This window comes from Protopterus annectens, chromosome 8.part0 (assembly GCF_019279795.1).
Source record: "Protopterus annectens isolate FY-2018-M chromosome 8.part0, PAN1.0, whole genome shotgun sequence".
NCBI classification, from domain to species: Eukaryota; Metazoa; Chordata; order Ceratodontiformes; family Protopteridae; genus Protopterus; species Protopterus annectens.
In genome coordinates, this window is record NC_056741.1 from 1,042,848,229 (window position 1) to 1,042,865,753 (window position 17,525).

Sequence of the window (17,525 nt, forward strand, 5' to 3'; positions counted from 1 at the left end):
TGTGCTGTATCATTTTTATATATGTATGTATGTGGAGATATATATATATATATATATATATATATATATATATATATATATATCGTATGTGTACGTAGCTATGTACTGTTAAGTATTGCTGAATGTTCCATGGATGTATGTCAGCATAACATGTACAGTGGATATAAAAAGTTTACACACTCCTGTTAAAATGCCAGATTTTTGTGATATAAAAAATGAGACCACAATAAATAATTTCAAAACTATTCCCACCTTTAATGTGAGCTATAACCTGTACAATTCAATTGAAAAACAAACAAATCTGTTAGGGGATAAAATATAAACAATAAAAAAATGTACAATACACCTGTTGCATAAGTGGCACACCCTTAAACTAATACTTCGTTGTGTGTGCACACCCTTAAACTAATAGTTTGTTGAAGCACCTTTTGATTTAATTACAACAACTAGTCTTCTTGGGTACACACCTGCCATCAGTTAAAGAAACTCTGATTAACCCCAAATAAAGTTCAGCTGTCCCAGTAGGATTTTCCTGACATTTACTCAGTTGCCTGCTACAGGAAAAGCCATGGTTCACAGAGAGCTTACAGAGCATTAAAGGGTTCTCATTTTTGAAAGGTATCAGTCAGGAGAAGGGTGCAAAAAAATTTCCACAGCATTGGATATACCATGGAACACAGTGAAGACAGTCATCAAAAAGTGCAGAAAATATGGGACAACAGTGACGTTGCAAAGAACTGGATATCCCTCCAAAATTGATGAAAAGACAAGACAAAAACTGGTCAGGGAGGCTGCCAAGAGACCTACAGCAACACTGACTGAAGGAGCTGCAGGAATTTTTGGCAAGTACTTGTTCTGTACTACATGTGACAACAATCTCCCGTATTCTCTGTATGTCTGGACTGTGGGGTAGGGTTGCAAGACGGATGCCTTTTCTTACTTAGAAAAACATCCAGGTCCAGCTAAAATTTGCAAAACAATATATCGTCTCCCAAAAGCATGTGGAAAATGTGTTATGGTCTAATGAGACCAAGGTTGAACTTTTTGGCCACAATTCCAAAGGGTACGTTTGGTGCATAAACAACACTTTGCATCATCAGAAGAACACCATCCCCACGGTGAAGCATGGTGTTGGCAGTATCATGCTTTGAGATTGCTTTTCTTCAGCTGGAACTGGTCAAGGTGGAAGGAATTATGAACAGTTCCAAATACCAGTCACTTTTGGCCCAAAACCTTCAGGCATCTGCTAGAAAGCTAAAGATGAAGAAGAATTTCACCTTTCAACATAACAATGACCCCAAGCATACATCCAAATCAACAAAAGAATGGCTTCGCCAGAAGAAAATTAAAGTTTTGGAATGGCCCAGCCAGAGCTCAGACCTAAATCCAATAGAAAATCTGTGGGGTGGCCTGAAGAGGGCTGTGCACAAGAGATGCCCTCGGAATCTAACAGATTTGGAGCGCTTTTGCAAAGAAGAGTGGCCAAATGTTGCCAAAGTCAAGATGTGCCATGCTGATAGACTCCTACTGAAGAAGACTGAGTGTTGTAATTAAATCAAAAGGTGCTTCAACAAAGTATTAGTTTAAGGGTGTGCACACACAACAAAGTATTAGTTTAAGGGTGTGCACACTTATGCAACCAGCATATTGTACGTTTTTTATATATTTTTCCCCTAACAGATTTGTTTCTTTTTCAATTGAATTGTATAGGTTATAGGTCACACTAAAGGTGGAAAATTTTTGAAGTGATTTATTGTAGTCTAATTTTTTTATATCACAAAAACCTGGCATTTTAATATGGGTGTGTAAACTTTTTATATACACTGTATATATTATGGTGAGTAAAGTTTAAATTATATATACTTCTATATTAAATCTTATATATGCATTTTAATTATTATTGTCTATATAAATATATGTAATGTGGAGTTTTTCTGTCCAGGTCTCTGTTGAAAGGGGAAAGGGGGCAGGGGGCTTTCCCCAGTCAGACTTTCCTGGAAATCAAAGGCAAATAAATGCATAAATTAACTTAAAACAGCTGCATATATTTTGCCACTGAGTGGTTAACAAATGTGTAGTGAGACTGGTTACAGTGTTATACTAAGCCACCTGTCATTGGTGGTAATGTTTTACTTTAATTTTTTTCTGATTGGTCTTATTGTTACATCTAGTGAAATTTGAATGGCCATCAGATGGATAGTAAATGTGTAACTTGATTGGTTATAGTGTTTTGTTATGCATCCTATGATTGATGACACTGTCATATTTAAATGTTTCACTAAAATATAATATTAAACTGGTCTGATGAAACAACTGTTTATGTTGTGAAACTGCTCACCAACTTTTATTATTTTTATATTCTGTTATTAAATATTTTTAGCCCTGGAATGTGCGTTGGTCTCTCTCTACATTTTTTACTTTTGAATTGTTGAGTGGACCATCTACTTTTGGAGACATATTTGTTTTGGTTTTCTGCTATTTTATTTATTTATATAGTCATAAAGTTCATATTTTTCTGAATACCTGTACAACTAAGTAGCACATATATACCTGCTTAATGTTATAAGAAAGCCCACAGACGTATGAGCAAAATGCTGCTGACAGTGTATGTATACCTTGAGTGGTTACTGAGATATTGCAAAGTTGTTTACAAAATATTGCACAATTAATATTTACTGTACTTATTATGACTTATAAATCCAATTTAAGACATAGAATTTGTTCTCATTGGTTTGCAGTTGCAATTTACATTTCTTAACATTTATAGCTACAGTGTTATGAACAATTGTTTGAAATGTGAAGCCGTAACTTGATTTCATCAAAAGGCTTAGGATACAATCATTGGAGTTCAGGGTACACAAACTTCCAGAGCTCCATTAGTGTGAATGGGATCCACTGCTATCCCTTTTGACTTCAGTGCCCTGTGTAACTGAAATATGCATAGTTGTAAAAATATCAAGAAATGTGAACTGAAATAAAATAATGTGGAACAAGGACACTCAGTTCTAATTATCCTTGCTACAGACAAGCTAATAAAAGATATTTTTCAAACAGCAAATTTTGCTGCAAAAATTGATAACACTATGTAAATTGTACACAAGCAATTTAAGATATTTTAATTTTGCTGATTAGAACACTTTTAGTTTGCATCAAAGATGGTAGCAGATCTGATTTCATAATCATTTAACTATGTCACAGTTTAGGGATGGGATTAATTCCCACAGTTAATTGTTTCCAGAAATTAAATCAGGGCAGTATTCCCCATGTTTGCAAGAAATTGGAGGTAAATCATTTCAGACAAGGGCTATTACAATTCATGTCTCAAAATTATATAGCAGAGTTCAACAAGACGTGTATCTGGTGCCTTAGAAAATACACCACCCAATTCAGTACTTAGACCTACACTTGAACTTGCCATGGATCCACTAAACATCAACTCAATTCAATTAGTACTCTTTAAAGAAAAAGGAAACCAAGTTTGTTCAAGAGTTTTCCTTATAGTAACAAAAGCTCGATAACAACCTCTTCTAGTCCCAAGCCTCTTGTACCAGCAAGTGATAGCAAAAATATTCTGTATGCTCACGGTCAAAATCTGATTGCTGTAGTGAGCAAAGTATATATGAAGATCACTATAGAAACAGAAGAAGCTTACATTTACATCCTTGTTAGGGAAGCTCACAGAAAATAGCTCATGGTAAGGTGACAGGATATCCTAGGGATCTTTAGCAGATGTTGGCTCCAGCCTTTGCTCATCTGAGGACTCTGGTAGCACTAATATCCCCTTTACTTAAATGACTCACCCCTACTGTAAGATGCAGAATATGAGAAAAATCAGTAATTGTCAACCAGCAGTTTGTTCACAGTCTGTTTTTGTATGTAGAACATAATCCCATAATGTGTCATAAAACCATAACTTGTTCCAGTGCCTACGTTTTAAATTCTGTGGCACATGGTGTCTTTCTTCCACAGGACAGGATGGACATGGCTACTAGATAGTTATCTTCACCACAACAGTTCCTTGGTACATTGGTGATCATGTCCTGTTGTATCCTGATCATCTTAAATGTCATGTTTCACATCAACAATGATAAATAATCTTTCCGAAAATTTATAAAATCCAACCTCAGAGCCAGTCATTTTCCACAAGTTCTGCTGACGTAATCAAGTGTACTTCTGTTGGGGATATGACCCTGTGATATTTTATAGCACCTACCTTTCATAACATTGCTCTAAAGTGCCCTCAACAGTCACAGTGGATTATGACACATGCTTCAGAAGGTTGTCTTTGTATCCAGGGGACATGGAGACCATTACATTTAAAGTATGTTTCTATAGTGATATGAAATAAATGAATGCAGTAGTCTTTACTCTAGGAGCATTCAGGATAAGTGAACAAACATTCTTAGTACAAGTCAAAACAGCATTACAGGAATGTAGTAAAATCTGCAACTGTTACATTAAGTATATCAACATGCAGGGAAAACATGCTTCCTTGTTGTGTAGAGGGATAGGAAGCAAATGGATTTGAGCCCTTCATAGCAACCTGTCTCTTCAAGTAGTAAATGTGGCATGCAAAAAAAAATCTAGCAGATTGAATCTGGAAAGAGGTCTAAATTGGAACTGGCAGCTGCACAGGCCCAGTTTCGTTCACATAGCATTAGTGTAGGAGATTAATTAGCTTGATATTTTTGTCTACCGGTACAATGCAGAAATACAAACGTTTTTCAGTTTGTTCAGTCAGTGAACTGCAAGGCTAGATGCACTCACCTTTTCCTTTCCTTCAATTTCCTCTATGTATACCCACCATTTCCACTGATGCAGAAGTTACCAACTAAGGCAGACTAGAACCGTTTGTATTTCAACCTAATGGTTGCTAGATGCCAAAGACAGCCTTGGTTTATCATTCCACCTTGCAATGACAATAGTTATATTAATGCTCCTGCAGTTACCAGTCTTGGAAACTCTTCTAATACTGCAACAGGATTCACATTAAATCAATCTCACTTTTGTAAACCAACATGCCTGAATATCTCCCTGATATCTCATAATTTATTCTGTTCTACTCGACTTATAAAGGTCATGGAATGATTTTCTTTTTAAGCGAGACATTTGCTATCATAAGAATTTCTTATATGAGCATTTCTAGACTACCAATTTTCTTTGTTCATACCCAGTTTGGCATAGCCGTCCATTAAAGCCCACTTATATATTGTTCCAACCTGCATCCTTTGGCACTAAGGTTGAGAGTCCATTTAATAGCATCATTCTAGTGGGAATATCATCTGTCATTTATGTTACAGTATAATGGACTAATATAGGCTCCAGCCATTGACTAGGTCTTGACAGCATATGTACTTAGAAATCATAGGCTAAAGCTTGTAATCATCCACTCTAAATTCAATTTAATCACAGACTGTACTTTTCTATGTTCTCTAGGTAATCCATTCAACAGTCTTGTTATGCAACTAGTAAGCAATACACCAGTAGCACTTCCAGACTTGTCTGTCCATGTGTTGCATCAGTTGCTATTATAATCAAAACCCAGAGTTACAGGTGGAAATCAGTTTGCCCATTGCAAGTGTACAAAGACTGAGAATAAATTAAGTCTCTTAAAACATGTATATTAAGATCTTACATCTGCAAACATGTTTCATAAAAAAATGTGTATCCATATTCAGTTGAGAGGCTTGCCACCATATTAAACAATATATGACTTTTTCACCACTGGAGGAAGCATGACCAAAAATGGAGCAAATTTTAGCGTGGCTGTTTTTTTTATAGTAGCTGATGCATTAGCCGTAAAATTAAATATATAATTAACTACTATCTCTTTAAAGCCTGTCTTGAACTCTAGGGATTTGCATAAATAATTGCTCAGATGTTTTTATTGGCTGTATAACTGTTTAAATTCATGATTATAATGCTTTTTTATTCGGTCTGATGAAGAACCCTGTGTTGAAAGCGCTCACTCTGTCATTAAATTCGTTTTGTTACAACCGTCTTGGTCATTGGAACATTTTTTACTTTTGCTTGGATTATTGACTACTGTCCCTAAATCCATTCACATGCACCAAAAGGAAATTATTGATGGCCTAAGGCAGACAACTATTAGCAATGCCACAATGCATCGCTAAGCACAAACAATGCATTTCAATCCATTTTTGTAAATGCCCATATAAACAATTGATTAAGATTACCTTGCAGGATAGTATGATCTTTAACATATGTGTTAATACTACCAATGTTAAAGTCAACTGCAAATCTGGAACACAACACACTTGAATTTCCTTTAATGGAATGCATGACTATATTAAATAAAAATTAGTCCAAAATGGACTCCTTTGGTTGAATCTTAGGAATTTTCATTGGATTTATGTATGCAAGTTTTGGCTGCAAGGACGTCTACTGGGTTTTGGTATGTTTCTAGTGTAAGCCAAGAAGATGAAGATGATGGTATTTTCAGTTTGCAGTGAAATTATGTACAGCAGCTTATTAGAATGCGCAACAGCTTAATAAAGCCAGTATATCAGTACAGCTTCCCTAAAAAGATTTCACATATTTTGCAATTTTATTGGTGAGGTATCAACTAACCTGGTGGTTGAAATGAAAATTGACTTTATTAAAAAAAAAAAATATTTCAATGACATTCTCCCAAAGGTGTAAAACAGTCTCTTAGCAATGTGATGAGCCTGGTAATGCTTTCTGTTAAAGTCCAGCCAAAATCTGGTACTGATAGAACCTCTGAGAAGAATGGTTTAAACTGCTTTTGACTATTCTGTTATGCTCAGCACACATAACTGTATTTGTTCAAATACAGTTTTATGGATATACCAAATGGGGATTTTTTTTAAACAAGTTCAGTTACAGCAAAGTTTATGTCCTTCAATGTGTCACCTTATAAGAAGATGTAACTTTAGTTCTGTCCAGTCTTGGTATGAGATTCTTTAGGCCTTGAGGCATTGACTGTCCAATAATCAGAATGTTTTCATTTGTAGTATTCAGTCACTTAGTCACCGGCACTAAAGGAGATTCAGTATTATATACATTGTATTCTGATTTCGTAAAAATGACCAAACAAGGAATGGATTTCTCTTCTACCTGTCACACATTTCCTCCCCTTCAGGGTTAAAAAGAATCATTCACGGGAGAGTTATAAACTACATTTCATTTTCTACTCCAGCATACTGTCTCAACAGATGAAACTTTAGTCTCATGGTAGATTTGTGCCATTTGAACCAACAGTTTCAGTAAATCAAGCATCTGCTATTCCATACCTTCTTTATAATGGCTGTCACCACAGTGACACTGTGAAAAAAACAGAGTTGCTGGCCTTGAAATGCAGATTTCCTTATTCCATTCTCCATTTGGGTAGGCAGCACTAATAATTAATATTTTTATTCATGGTTAAAGTATTTTTTGTTTCTTTATAGTGAAACAGAAAGTTCAGCTTTCATTTCTTTTCAGGAGAGAGGCTGAGTTCAGTGCTATCTCAGGACCTAAACTGTTTGGCCAAACCTTCAGATATAGTTTGACCTGAAGGTTGTTTCATTTGTGACAGGCAAGCAGAGGTGATGAAATCCCCAAAACAAACTTTATTTAAATGGCTAATATATTTTTATACAAAGTTTATTAAAATAGGCATCTTTACACATCATTTATTTTGAGCATCTATTATGATTCTTGCTTTCTTCAGAAATGTACCTTATTAAAAAGAAGTAAGACTGCAACTTGAAGAATGGTTCCCACTTTCATTAAATGTTATAAATTGATGTCCCATCCAGAAGTAGATCATTTTGAAAGAGTAATCTTGTACAGTGTTCTCTCATAACTGTCCATCATTTCCTTTTTTGAGAAATAAGGTACTGTTTAGGATTCTGCTCAAGTGTTATATAGTTGCAAGAGTCCTCCAAAAAGATTGATGTGTTTTTATACAAGGTACCATTGATGTGAGGGAGGGACAGGTGCAAAAATACTGATACTGTCCCCTGCAATATTCTTCCTCCCTGGCCTCCTCATAATTTGTTCATAGATTTGTTGTAACTATTCCATTTCTGGGGTATGGCCTTTGATTACTTCTCATCAGAAGAACTAAATGTGACGAGGCAACATTAACCTTTATAGGTGAGGGCCAGCCAGTACATCAGAATAATTGAATGTAGCATGAGACAACAATAAGCTTTATAGGTGAGGGCCGGCCAGTACATCAGAATAATTGAATGTAGCGTGAGACAACAATAAGCTTTATAGGTGAGGGCCAGCCAGCACAACAGAAGAATTGAATGTGGCATGAGGCAACATTAACATTTATAGGTGAGGGCCAGCCAGCACATCAGAAGAATTGAATATGGCCTGAGACAACATTAACATTTATAGGTGAAGGCCAGCCAGTACATCAGAAGAATTGAATGTAGCGTGAGACAACAATAAGCTTTATAGGTGAGGGCCAGCCAGCACAACAGAAGAATTGAATGTGGCATGAGGCAACATTAACATTTATAGGTGAGGGCCAGCCAGCACATCAGAAGAATTGAATATGGCCTGAGACAACATTAACATTTATAGGTGAAGGCCAGCCATCAGAAGAATTGAATGCATCGTGAGGCGACATTAACATTTATAGGTGAGGGCCAACCAGTACTCCATTTCCGTATCTGCAAAAATGAAAGGTAGACACTGTTTTGCACCAGGGTCATGTCAGTACTATGGTAAAAAAGAACTAAAACTGTCTGAATATGAGTGGACAACCCATATGCTGTATTGCTGCATTAGTTTGATTTGATCTGCTATTAAGTGTTATCACAAGGGAGTTTAGCACCTGGGATTTACACTTTGATTATCTGGTGATGATGCTCCGTGCACACTGGCAGCCAAGGCTACAATCCTCTGGCCAATGCCATTCCTACATATTTGTGTTGTTGTGGATAGCAGGTAAGTATACTGTCTAAATCCTTACAGCCAGTCTGTTTGTTAGAAAAAGTACTGGTGGAAGTACCAAGGATGTCATATAAATTAATTGCTGAATGAATATTTTCTTACTACTCCTTTCTAATGGAATTCTGTGCCTTGCTGGGTTTGAATCTATGACATTGTCAGTAAATGTATATGTTGGTGCAGCACTTACTGTTTCAGTAGGCTTTTTAAAACTGAATTTTCATACTGACAGGTAAAACTAAATATAAAAACCAGCAGTGCTTCCAGGGCACCATCAATGCTGTCATCCATCATAATGTACTTTCCATTCATTCTCTCGCCTCCATTAATGACTCCACATCATTAACTTGTTCCCCGTTCATCTTCCTTTCATTTCTGTCTCCTTTTCTATTTCCTGTTTTTTGTAATATACTCTGCCTCTCAAAAGACTCTCCCCTCTCCTTCCTGTCTGCACGAGCTGTCTTCCTCACCTTTTCCTTTTTCACTCAGTATTTCCTCATAAAAATGCATAATTTGCAGTGGAGGTCTCATCTTTCCTATAGCCTTATCACTAATCTCATTGTTCTTATATTTTCTTCTCAATGGAAGGATGCTTTCCTCTCTTATAAATCTTGGAAAAGACAATATTTTTGGTCATGATGATTATTCAGCTCCAGGTATTGCTATAAGACAATGTGATAACTTGAAAGTGGGTAATAATATGTCTACAAATAAAGACGGTAGAGTCAAGTGTGCAATAAACGTTTTACTTTTTTAGTTTGGTGAAAAGGCTGGGAGTTCTTCAGACACATTGGATGACATGATTAATAATTTCAAAAGTAGATTGACCAAACTTCAGAACCTTTTGCAGGAGTTTAAACAATGCAGGGTTCCAATGGGACTTAGGTTAACAAAATTCCCCTAATGTGATAAAACCTGTTACAGACTTTTTAATGAGACTGTTAATTTATATTACAGGCAGAGCATGGAACTGATGAGTTTAATAATTAAGCATAATAATATCACCATTGATGACTTGATTGATGAAGGTAATACACTGAATGGCAATATCAAGGCAGATTTATTATTTGACAATTAAACTAATAAGTATAATTCTGTTTTTTCTGTAATAAAGCAACATGTAGTTGTCTTTCAGAACAGATAAAATAGGAAGCTGTTGAGGAATGCCAAACAGTATGAAGACAATACAGCTTACTATTTGCACGAGCAACAGTAAGGAAGGGGTAGTCAAGGTGCTGAGCATCACAATCAGGAAATGTGGAATGAATAGATTGATTCAGAGAATGCACATAATGGTTTAGGAGTAGGGGATAAGACCTCCTCATGTAAATAATAATTCTAATTATGAGATCCTTTAGAGTATCTCCCACTTCACAGGTCAGTGAGACTTGTGAACAGGACAGAAGCAGTAAACAACAGCATAGTAGTCATGTCAGTTTATCATCCTCTTCCTCAAAGGAGTCAAAGCAGACGACAAGGAGTAAATTGCCACTGCACTTAAAGAAACGAGGGAAAGGCAAAGGAAACCAAAACAGATAAACTGTACACCTGTTGATAATATGATTACATCTGAACATGGTGGTATGTTACTCAAGTACAAAATATAATATTTTTAATTACAGTTAGATAGAAATTAGCTCATGTCATTTTTCTCTGTTTTTGAAGGGTTTCGCATTTATCCCACATAAGTGTTTTGGTGTTGTTGATTCTGTTATAGAGTTGAAACTTTTTAATAGAAAGCTAAATATAGCATATTTTTCCAAGCAGAGGTGGGTAAAGGTAAAGAATATTTAATCTAAGAAGAGAGGAACAAATGTTATTAAACTTCCTCAATGCTAACAGAAATGTTATTGTTAATGAAACCAGATAAAGGAGGTGGAACTGTATTGTTTGACAGTTTTGACTATATTTTGGCGACATTCAAAATTTTACAAAACACTGATATTTATTCTGCCTGTTCTAGAAATGAAGTCCACGTAGCATGTAAAATACACACTTATTCCTGGAAGATTGTTTGCTACGTGGAGCTATATCTTATTCACTAATCCAGTTCTTGAATAACCCCCAGCCTGTTATTCCAACCATTTGGGAATCACCAAAATCCACAAAAGCATATTAAAGCTGCCTTTCAGGCCAATAGTAGATGCTCAAAACTCAGTTACATACCCCATGGATATATATATATATATATATATATATATATATATATATATATAAAATGCGTCCAATAGTTGATGCCAAAGCTTCAAATACCTTCTTTTTGACTAAGTATATTGACCATGGTACTAAGAATACGCTCCACAAACAACTATAGAACCTCTGAATGTGACAAACCGAACAAGAAATCTGGTGCAAAGCTGGATAACCACGACACAGCTCGAAAAGTGACAAATCTTTAATTCCAAGTAATAAACATCCACGAGTTAAGCGCTTTCATCTGCAAACATACAGACTTCCTCAGAACAATTAAACACTGATTTTTCAAAAGTTTATATAGCAAAAATGGCGCCAATTGATACACAAATTTAAAGAAACATCATCCTATAAAACTAAATTAATGAATATGTAATAATTCCATTCTTAAAATCTATATATGTGATATATCCAACTTTAAAAACATCACATTAAAACCAATAAATATATAATAAGAATATAATAATATAATAAGAAATAATATAATAAGAACCAATGATAAATATCCAACATATAAATAATGTAAATAGATCCTGTGTTTAACATAATTAAATACTGTAAAACATATACTATGTAGTATGGGGACTGCATCAATAACAAAGTAAAGTAAATGACTACTCTAATAACAAAAAGGGTTTTATACTAATGCTGTCATTGATGCCAGGATGCCTTGTTGCATCCGTAAGTATTTGCCAATTACTTTCTTTTAATGCCAATAACATCTTCCAATTCCCACCATATGGTTGGCATACTACCTGGTCAATGATAGCAAATTTAAATATATGTTGTTCCCCTTTATCACACAGGTGTCTATATAAAGCATTATTCATATCCTTCACTTGTATCCTATAATAGTGTTCATAAATACGCTTTTTTAACTGCCTTTCTGTTTTGCCTATATAAAATGCACGGCAGGCAGTACAGGTGGCAAGATATACCACCTGCTTGGCATTGCAATTGCCTGCCCTGCATCTGGCATATGTATGATTCATATCTTGGAGCTTGATATGCAGTTCTTCATTAATACGTCCACATTATCTACAATTTCCTGGTCCCTTTATGAGTAATCTTAATGCTTACATGATTACTAGCTTTTTCTAATAACTTTTTAATATTCGGGGCTGTCTTATACACAACGATAGGAAAACTCCCTAATTTCGAACCTATATTGTCCGACACTGTTATAAAATCCCAATGTCTTAATATTATATCTTTAATAAAACTAACATAGGGGGTGTACATCAAAACACATACCCTCTTATTAACCCCTTTATAAGTTTGTTTACATATATTACCACCGTCACCAAAAGATCTTCCCAACAATGGTGTATATTTGATACCCCATTGTTGTTTGACATATGTAACAATATCTTTCAACATTTTTTCAGGGTATCCTCTATTTCTAAACATATTATGGATGAATTCCATTTCGTTTTCCTTAATTTCCTTAGTAGATGACATTTGTGCTGCTCTTATACATTGTCCCTTAACATTTTTAAACATATATGGTGGAAGATTACTATTGTATACTATATAGTCATTAGAAAAAGTTGTTTTTCTATATATCCTGGATGCAAAACCTCCGTTCACATGACTAATATAGGTATCCAGGTATGCAGTACCTTTTTCATTAGTATTATGTGTAAATCTTAAAAATTGTGTTGTCCCATTAAGGTACTCTATAAATTCAGTAATAGCATCTCTGTTACCCTTCCATAAAATGAATATATCATCTAAATATCTGGCATAGAATGCAATGTCCAAATAAAAACTACTTTTAAACAAATGTTCGGACTCCCATTCAAGCATCACCAGATTGGCAAAAATGGGGGCACAAGACGCACCCATAGCTACCCTTTTGCACTGTCTGAAATATTCACCTTGGAATATAATATAATTATGGTCTAGGACTAATGCCATCATATCAACAATAAGGCTAATACGATCCCAGCTCATGTTCGAACATTTCCTCAAGCTATTACTGAAAAATTCCAGTCCAATATCTTTTGTTATACTAGAATATAAATCTGTAACATCAATGGTAACAAAAATCAGATCTTCTTTCCACAAATCAGTAGTCAATTTACCCAAAAAATTCCAAGAATCTTTCATTAGATGTGGTATATTCCCATATATATGCTTAGTCCATCTATCAATTGCTACCTCTAAATTGTATGTTTTTGATTTAGAACCAGAAATAATAGGTCAAAATGGGGGGTTATTAATAGATTTATGGACTTTGGGTATGCCTATGATGTGGGCCAAAATAGGATAATCAACCTTCAAAAATGTATAAATTTCCTGGGTAATTCTATTATCTAATAGATATTCCTCTAAGGCTAAATCTATTCTTTTGTGACCTATATTAATTTGATTAATAGATACTGCCTCATAATTACCAGACTCATACAATAAATTATGTATGTGTGTGTTGTAGTCAAAGGTATTATAAACAACTACACCCCCCCCCCTTTATCCGGTTTCATAATTCTAATTTCATTGTTGTGAACTAATTGATTCAAACATTCACGTTCCTTTATAGTTAAGTTGTCCTGAAAATTATTGTAATGAGATTTTCCTTTTCTAATGTTACTATTTAACCAATAAATGTCTTTGCAAACCATTCTTTCAAAACTAGTAACCTATGTACATGGCACAGGAATATATGAACTTTTTTTCTTAAGTTCTTCAATTCTACAAACTTCCTCATGGTCCGCTCTGTCATCAAATTGGACGGCTAAATTTAACCTTCAACAATATAACTTAAATTCTTTTAAGGTATCTACTAAATTAAATCCAACATTAGGGATGAATTTCATCCCTTTACTCAATAATTGAATAAATTCATGACCAATTGTAAAATCGGTATAATTAAATACATTAAACCCATTGTAAGTCCTTAAAATGCATTTATCTAAATTATCATAAACTTCATCTGTGTTTTCCTTTAAATATTGTCCATTATATAAAAACTGATACTCTGGATTTTACATAATGGAATGAGAACAGGTATTATCTAAGGTACTATTATTAGTAGTATTCTGATCTACCTTTTTCCTGTTTATCTTACATTTTTGTTCCATTGGGTAAACTGCCTCTTCGGTGCTGGGAAAAATCTACCCCCTTGAAAATTCTCATAATTTTCCACATTCCTTGATGTATATCTATAACTACTATGTCTAACATTATGCATATTTTTTCTATCCTGTGGCCATACATATGCTCTTTTCCCCTGATATTGTTCAATGTCACGCTGTATCTTCTTGTTTTTCCTCTGATAAGTAATGTAAGCTTTATTTTTAGCTGTTTGAAATTGCTTATTATAAAGATCCCTCCATAATTCAAAATCACTGCTTTAAAATACTTTAATTTAAAACTTCCACCTCTCTGACTAAGGTAGAAAGTTTACCATCATTTAATTTGATTAATAATTTCATATACATATACCCAAACCCATCAAACAAATTATTAAATTCATTAATCACATCATTATTATACTCAACACCCATAGGTAATTAAAAAAATCTAAGCCCTTTTGGCACTATTTGAATATTTATACATTTTGCTAAATAAGCATTGTCTATCTTAATACTCTTAATCTGTAATAATTTTTTACCTAAATTAAAAATCATTTCCTTCAAAGGATTATTTCTACTACTCAAATGCCTTTCATTACCTTGTATATTATGCTCTATATTATCAAAATCAAATTCATCACACATAAATAAATCCATAACATCAGTAGAATAATGTGCAATATTTTTAAAGTCATTAACTTTATTTCCCAACTGTCATTTAGTTTCAAGACATGTGCTTGACACCGTTTTACTGTTTACAGTACCTTTAAACAATTTGTTCTGTGTTCTAGTAATCGCTGAATAAGTTGTAGCTGGCTGTCGGCTCTTGGGTCTAGCCCCGGTGCACTCAGCTTCATCCCGAATGTGAAACAAGCTAAAATCAAAAGTAAATTCGTTGGTCGGAGATGGTTTACTATTCGAAACTCTGTTACCATAATCCAAAGAATCTTGCATAGATCGTAAACCACGTTGTTCCCCATACACCTGTCCGTTGGGAATATCCATCTGTGTGCTTATGTCTATACCTGCAGGAATCTCGGTAGAAAGAACATTAGTGTGTTTCGCAGGTGTATGTTTCACAGGAAAGATGTGTTCCTGCTCAGCTATCTGCTTTGGTGCTTCCAAAATACCGCTAACTAGGTCAATAAGCCTATTGACCTCGGACTGTAAGGCCTTAACATCAGCGCGTAGCGTTTGTACATCATCACTCTTCAATGAAGCTTGTGTCTCGTCTCCATTTCCAGCCATCCCAGTAGTAAAATGCTCCACAAACAACTATAGAACCTCTGAATGTGACAAACCAAACAAGAAACCTGGTGCAAAGCTGGATAACCACGACACAGCTCGAAAAGTGGCAAATCTTTAATTCCAAGTAATAAACATCCACGAGTTAAGCGCTTTCATCTGCAAACATACAGACTTCCTCAGAACAATTAAACACTGATTTTTCAAAAGTTTATATAGCAAAAATGGCGCCAATTGATACACAAATTTAAAGAAACATCATCCTATAAAACTAAATTAATGAATATGTAATAATTCCATTCTTAAAATCTATATATGTGATATATCCAACTTTAAAAACATCACATTGAAACCAATAAATATATAATAAGAATATAATAATATAATAAGAAATAATATAATAAGAACCAATGATAAATATCCAACATATAAATAATGTAAATAATAGATCCTGTGTTTAACATAATTAAATACTGTAAAACATATACTATGTAGTATGGGGACTGCATCAATAACAAAGTAAAGTAAATGACTACCCTAATAACAAAAAGGGTTTTATACTAATGCTGTAGTATATATGTATATATGTATAAATACAAAATGTATAAATATTCAAATAGTGCTAAAAGGGCTTAGATTTTTTAAATTACCTGTGGGTGTTGAGTATAATAATGATGTGATTAATGAATTTAATGGGTTTGGGTATATGTATATGAAATTATTAATCAAATTAAATGATGGTAAACTTTCTACCTTAGTCAGAGAGGTGGAAGTTTTAAATTAAAGTATTTTAAAGCATAGTGATTTTGAATTATGGAGGGATCTTTATAATAAGCAATTTCAAATGGCTGAAAATAAAGCTTACATTACTTAGAGGAAAAACAAGAAGATACAGCCTGACATTGAACAATATCAGGGGAAAAGAGCATATGTATGGCCACAGGATAGAAAAAATATGCATAATGTTAGACATAGTAGTTATAGATATACATCAGGGAATGTGGAAAATGATGAGAATTTTCAAGGGGGCAGATTTTTCCCAGCACCGAAGAGGCAGTTTACCCAATGGAACAAAAATGTAAGATAAACAGGAAAAAGGTAGATCAGAATACTAATAATAATAGTACCTTAGATAATACCTGTTCTCATTCCATTATGTAAAATCCAGAGTATCAGTTTTTATATAATGGACAATATTTAAAGGAAAACACAGATGAAGTTTATGATAATTTAGATAAATGCATTTTAAGGACTTACAATGGGTTTAATGTATTTAATTATACCGATTTTACAATTGGTCATGAATTTATTCAATTATTGAGTAAAGGGATGAAATTCATCCCCAATGTTGGATTTAATTTAGTAGATACCTTAAAAGAATATTGTAGAAGGTTAAACTTAGCCGTCCAATTTGATGACAGAGCGGACCATGAGGAAGTTTGTAGAATTGAAGAACTTAAGAAAAAAGTTCATATATTCCTGTGCCATGTACACAGGTTACTAGTTTTGAAAGAATGGTTTGCAAAGACATTTATTGGTTAAATAGTAACATTAGAAAAGGAAAATCTCATTGCAATAATTTTCAGGACAACTTAACTATAAAGGAACGTGAATGTTTGAATCAATTAGTTCACAACAATGAAATTAGAATTATGAAACCGGATAATGGGGGGGGGGGGTAGTTGTTTATAATACCTTTGACTACAACACACAAATACATAATTTATTGTATGAGTCTGGTAATTATGAGGCACTATCTATTAATCAAATTAATATAGGTCACAAAAGAATAGATTTAGCCTTAGAGGAATATCTATTAGATAATAGAATTACCCAGGAAATTTATACATTTTTGAAGGTTGATTATCCTATTTTGGCCCACATCATAGGCATACCCAAAGTCCATAAATCTATTAATAACCCCCCATTTTGACCTATTATTTCTGGTTCTAAATCAAAAACATACAATTTAGGGATAGCAATTGATAGATGGACTAAACATATATATGGGAATATACCACATCTAATGAAAGATTCTTGGAATTTTTTGGGTAAATTGACTACTGATTTGTGGAAAGA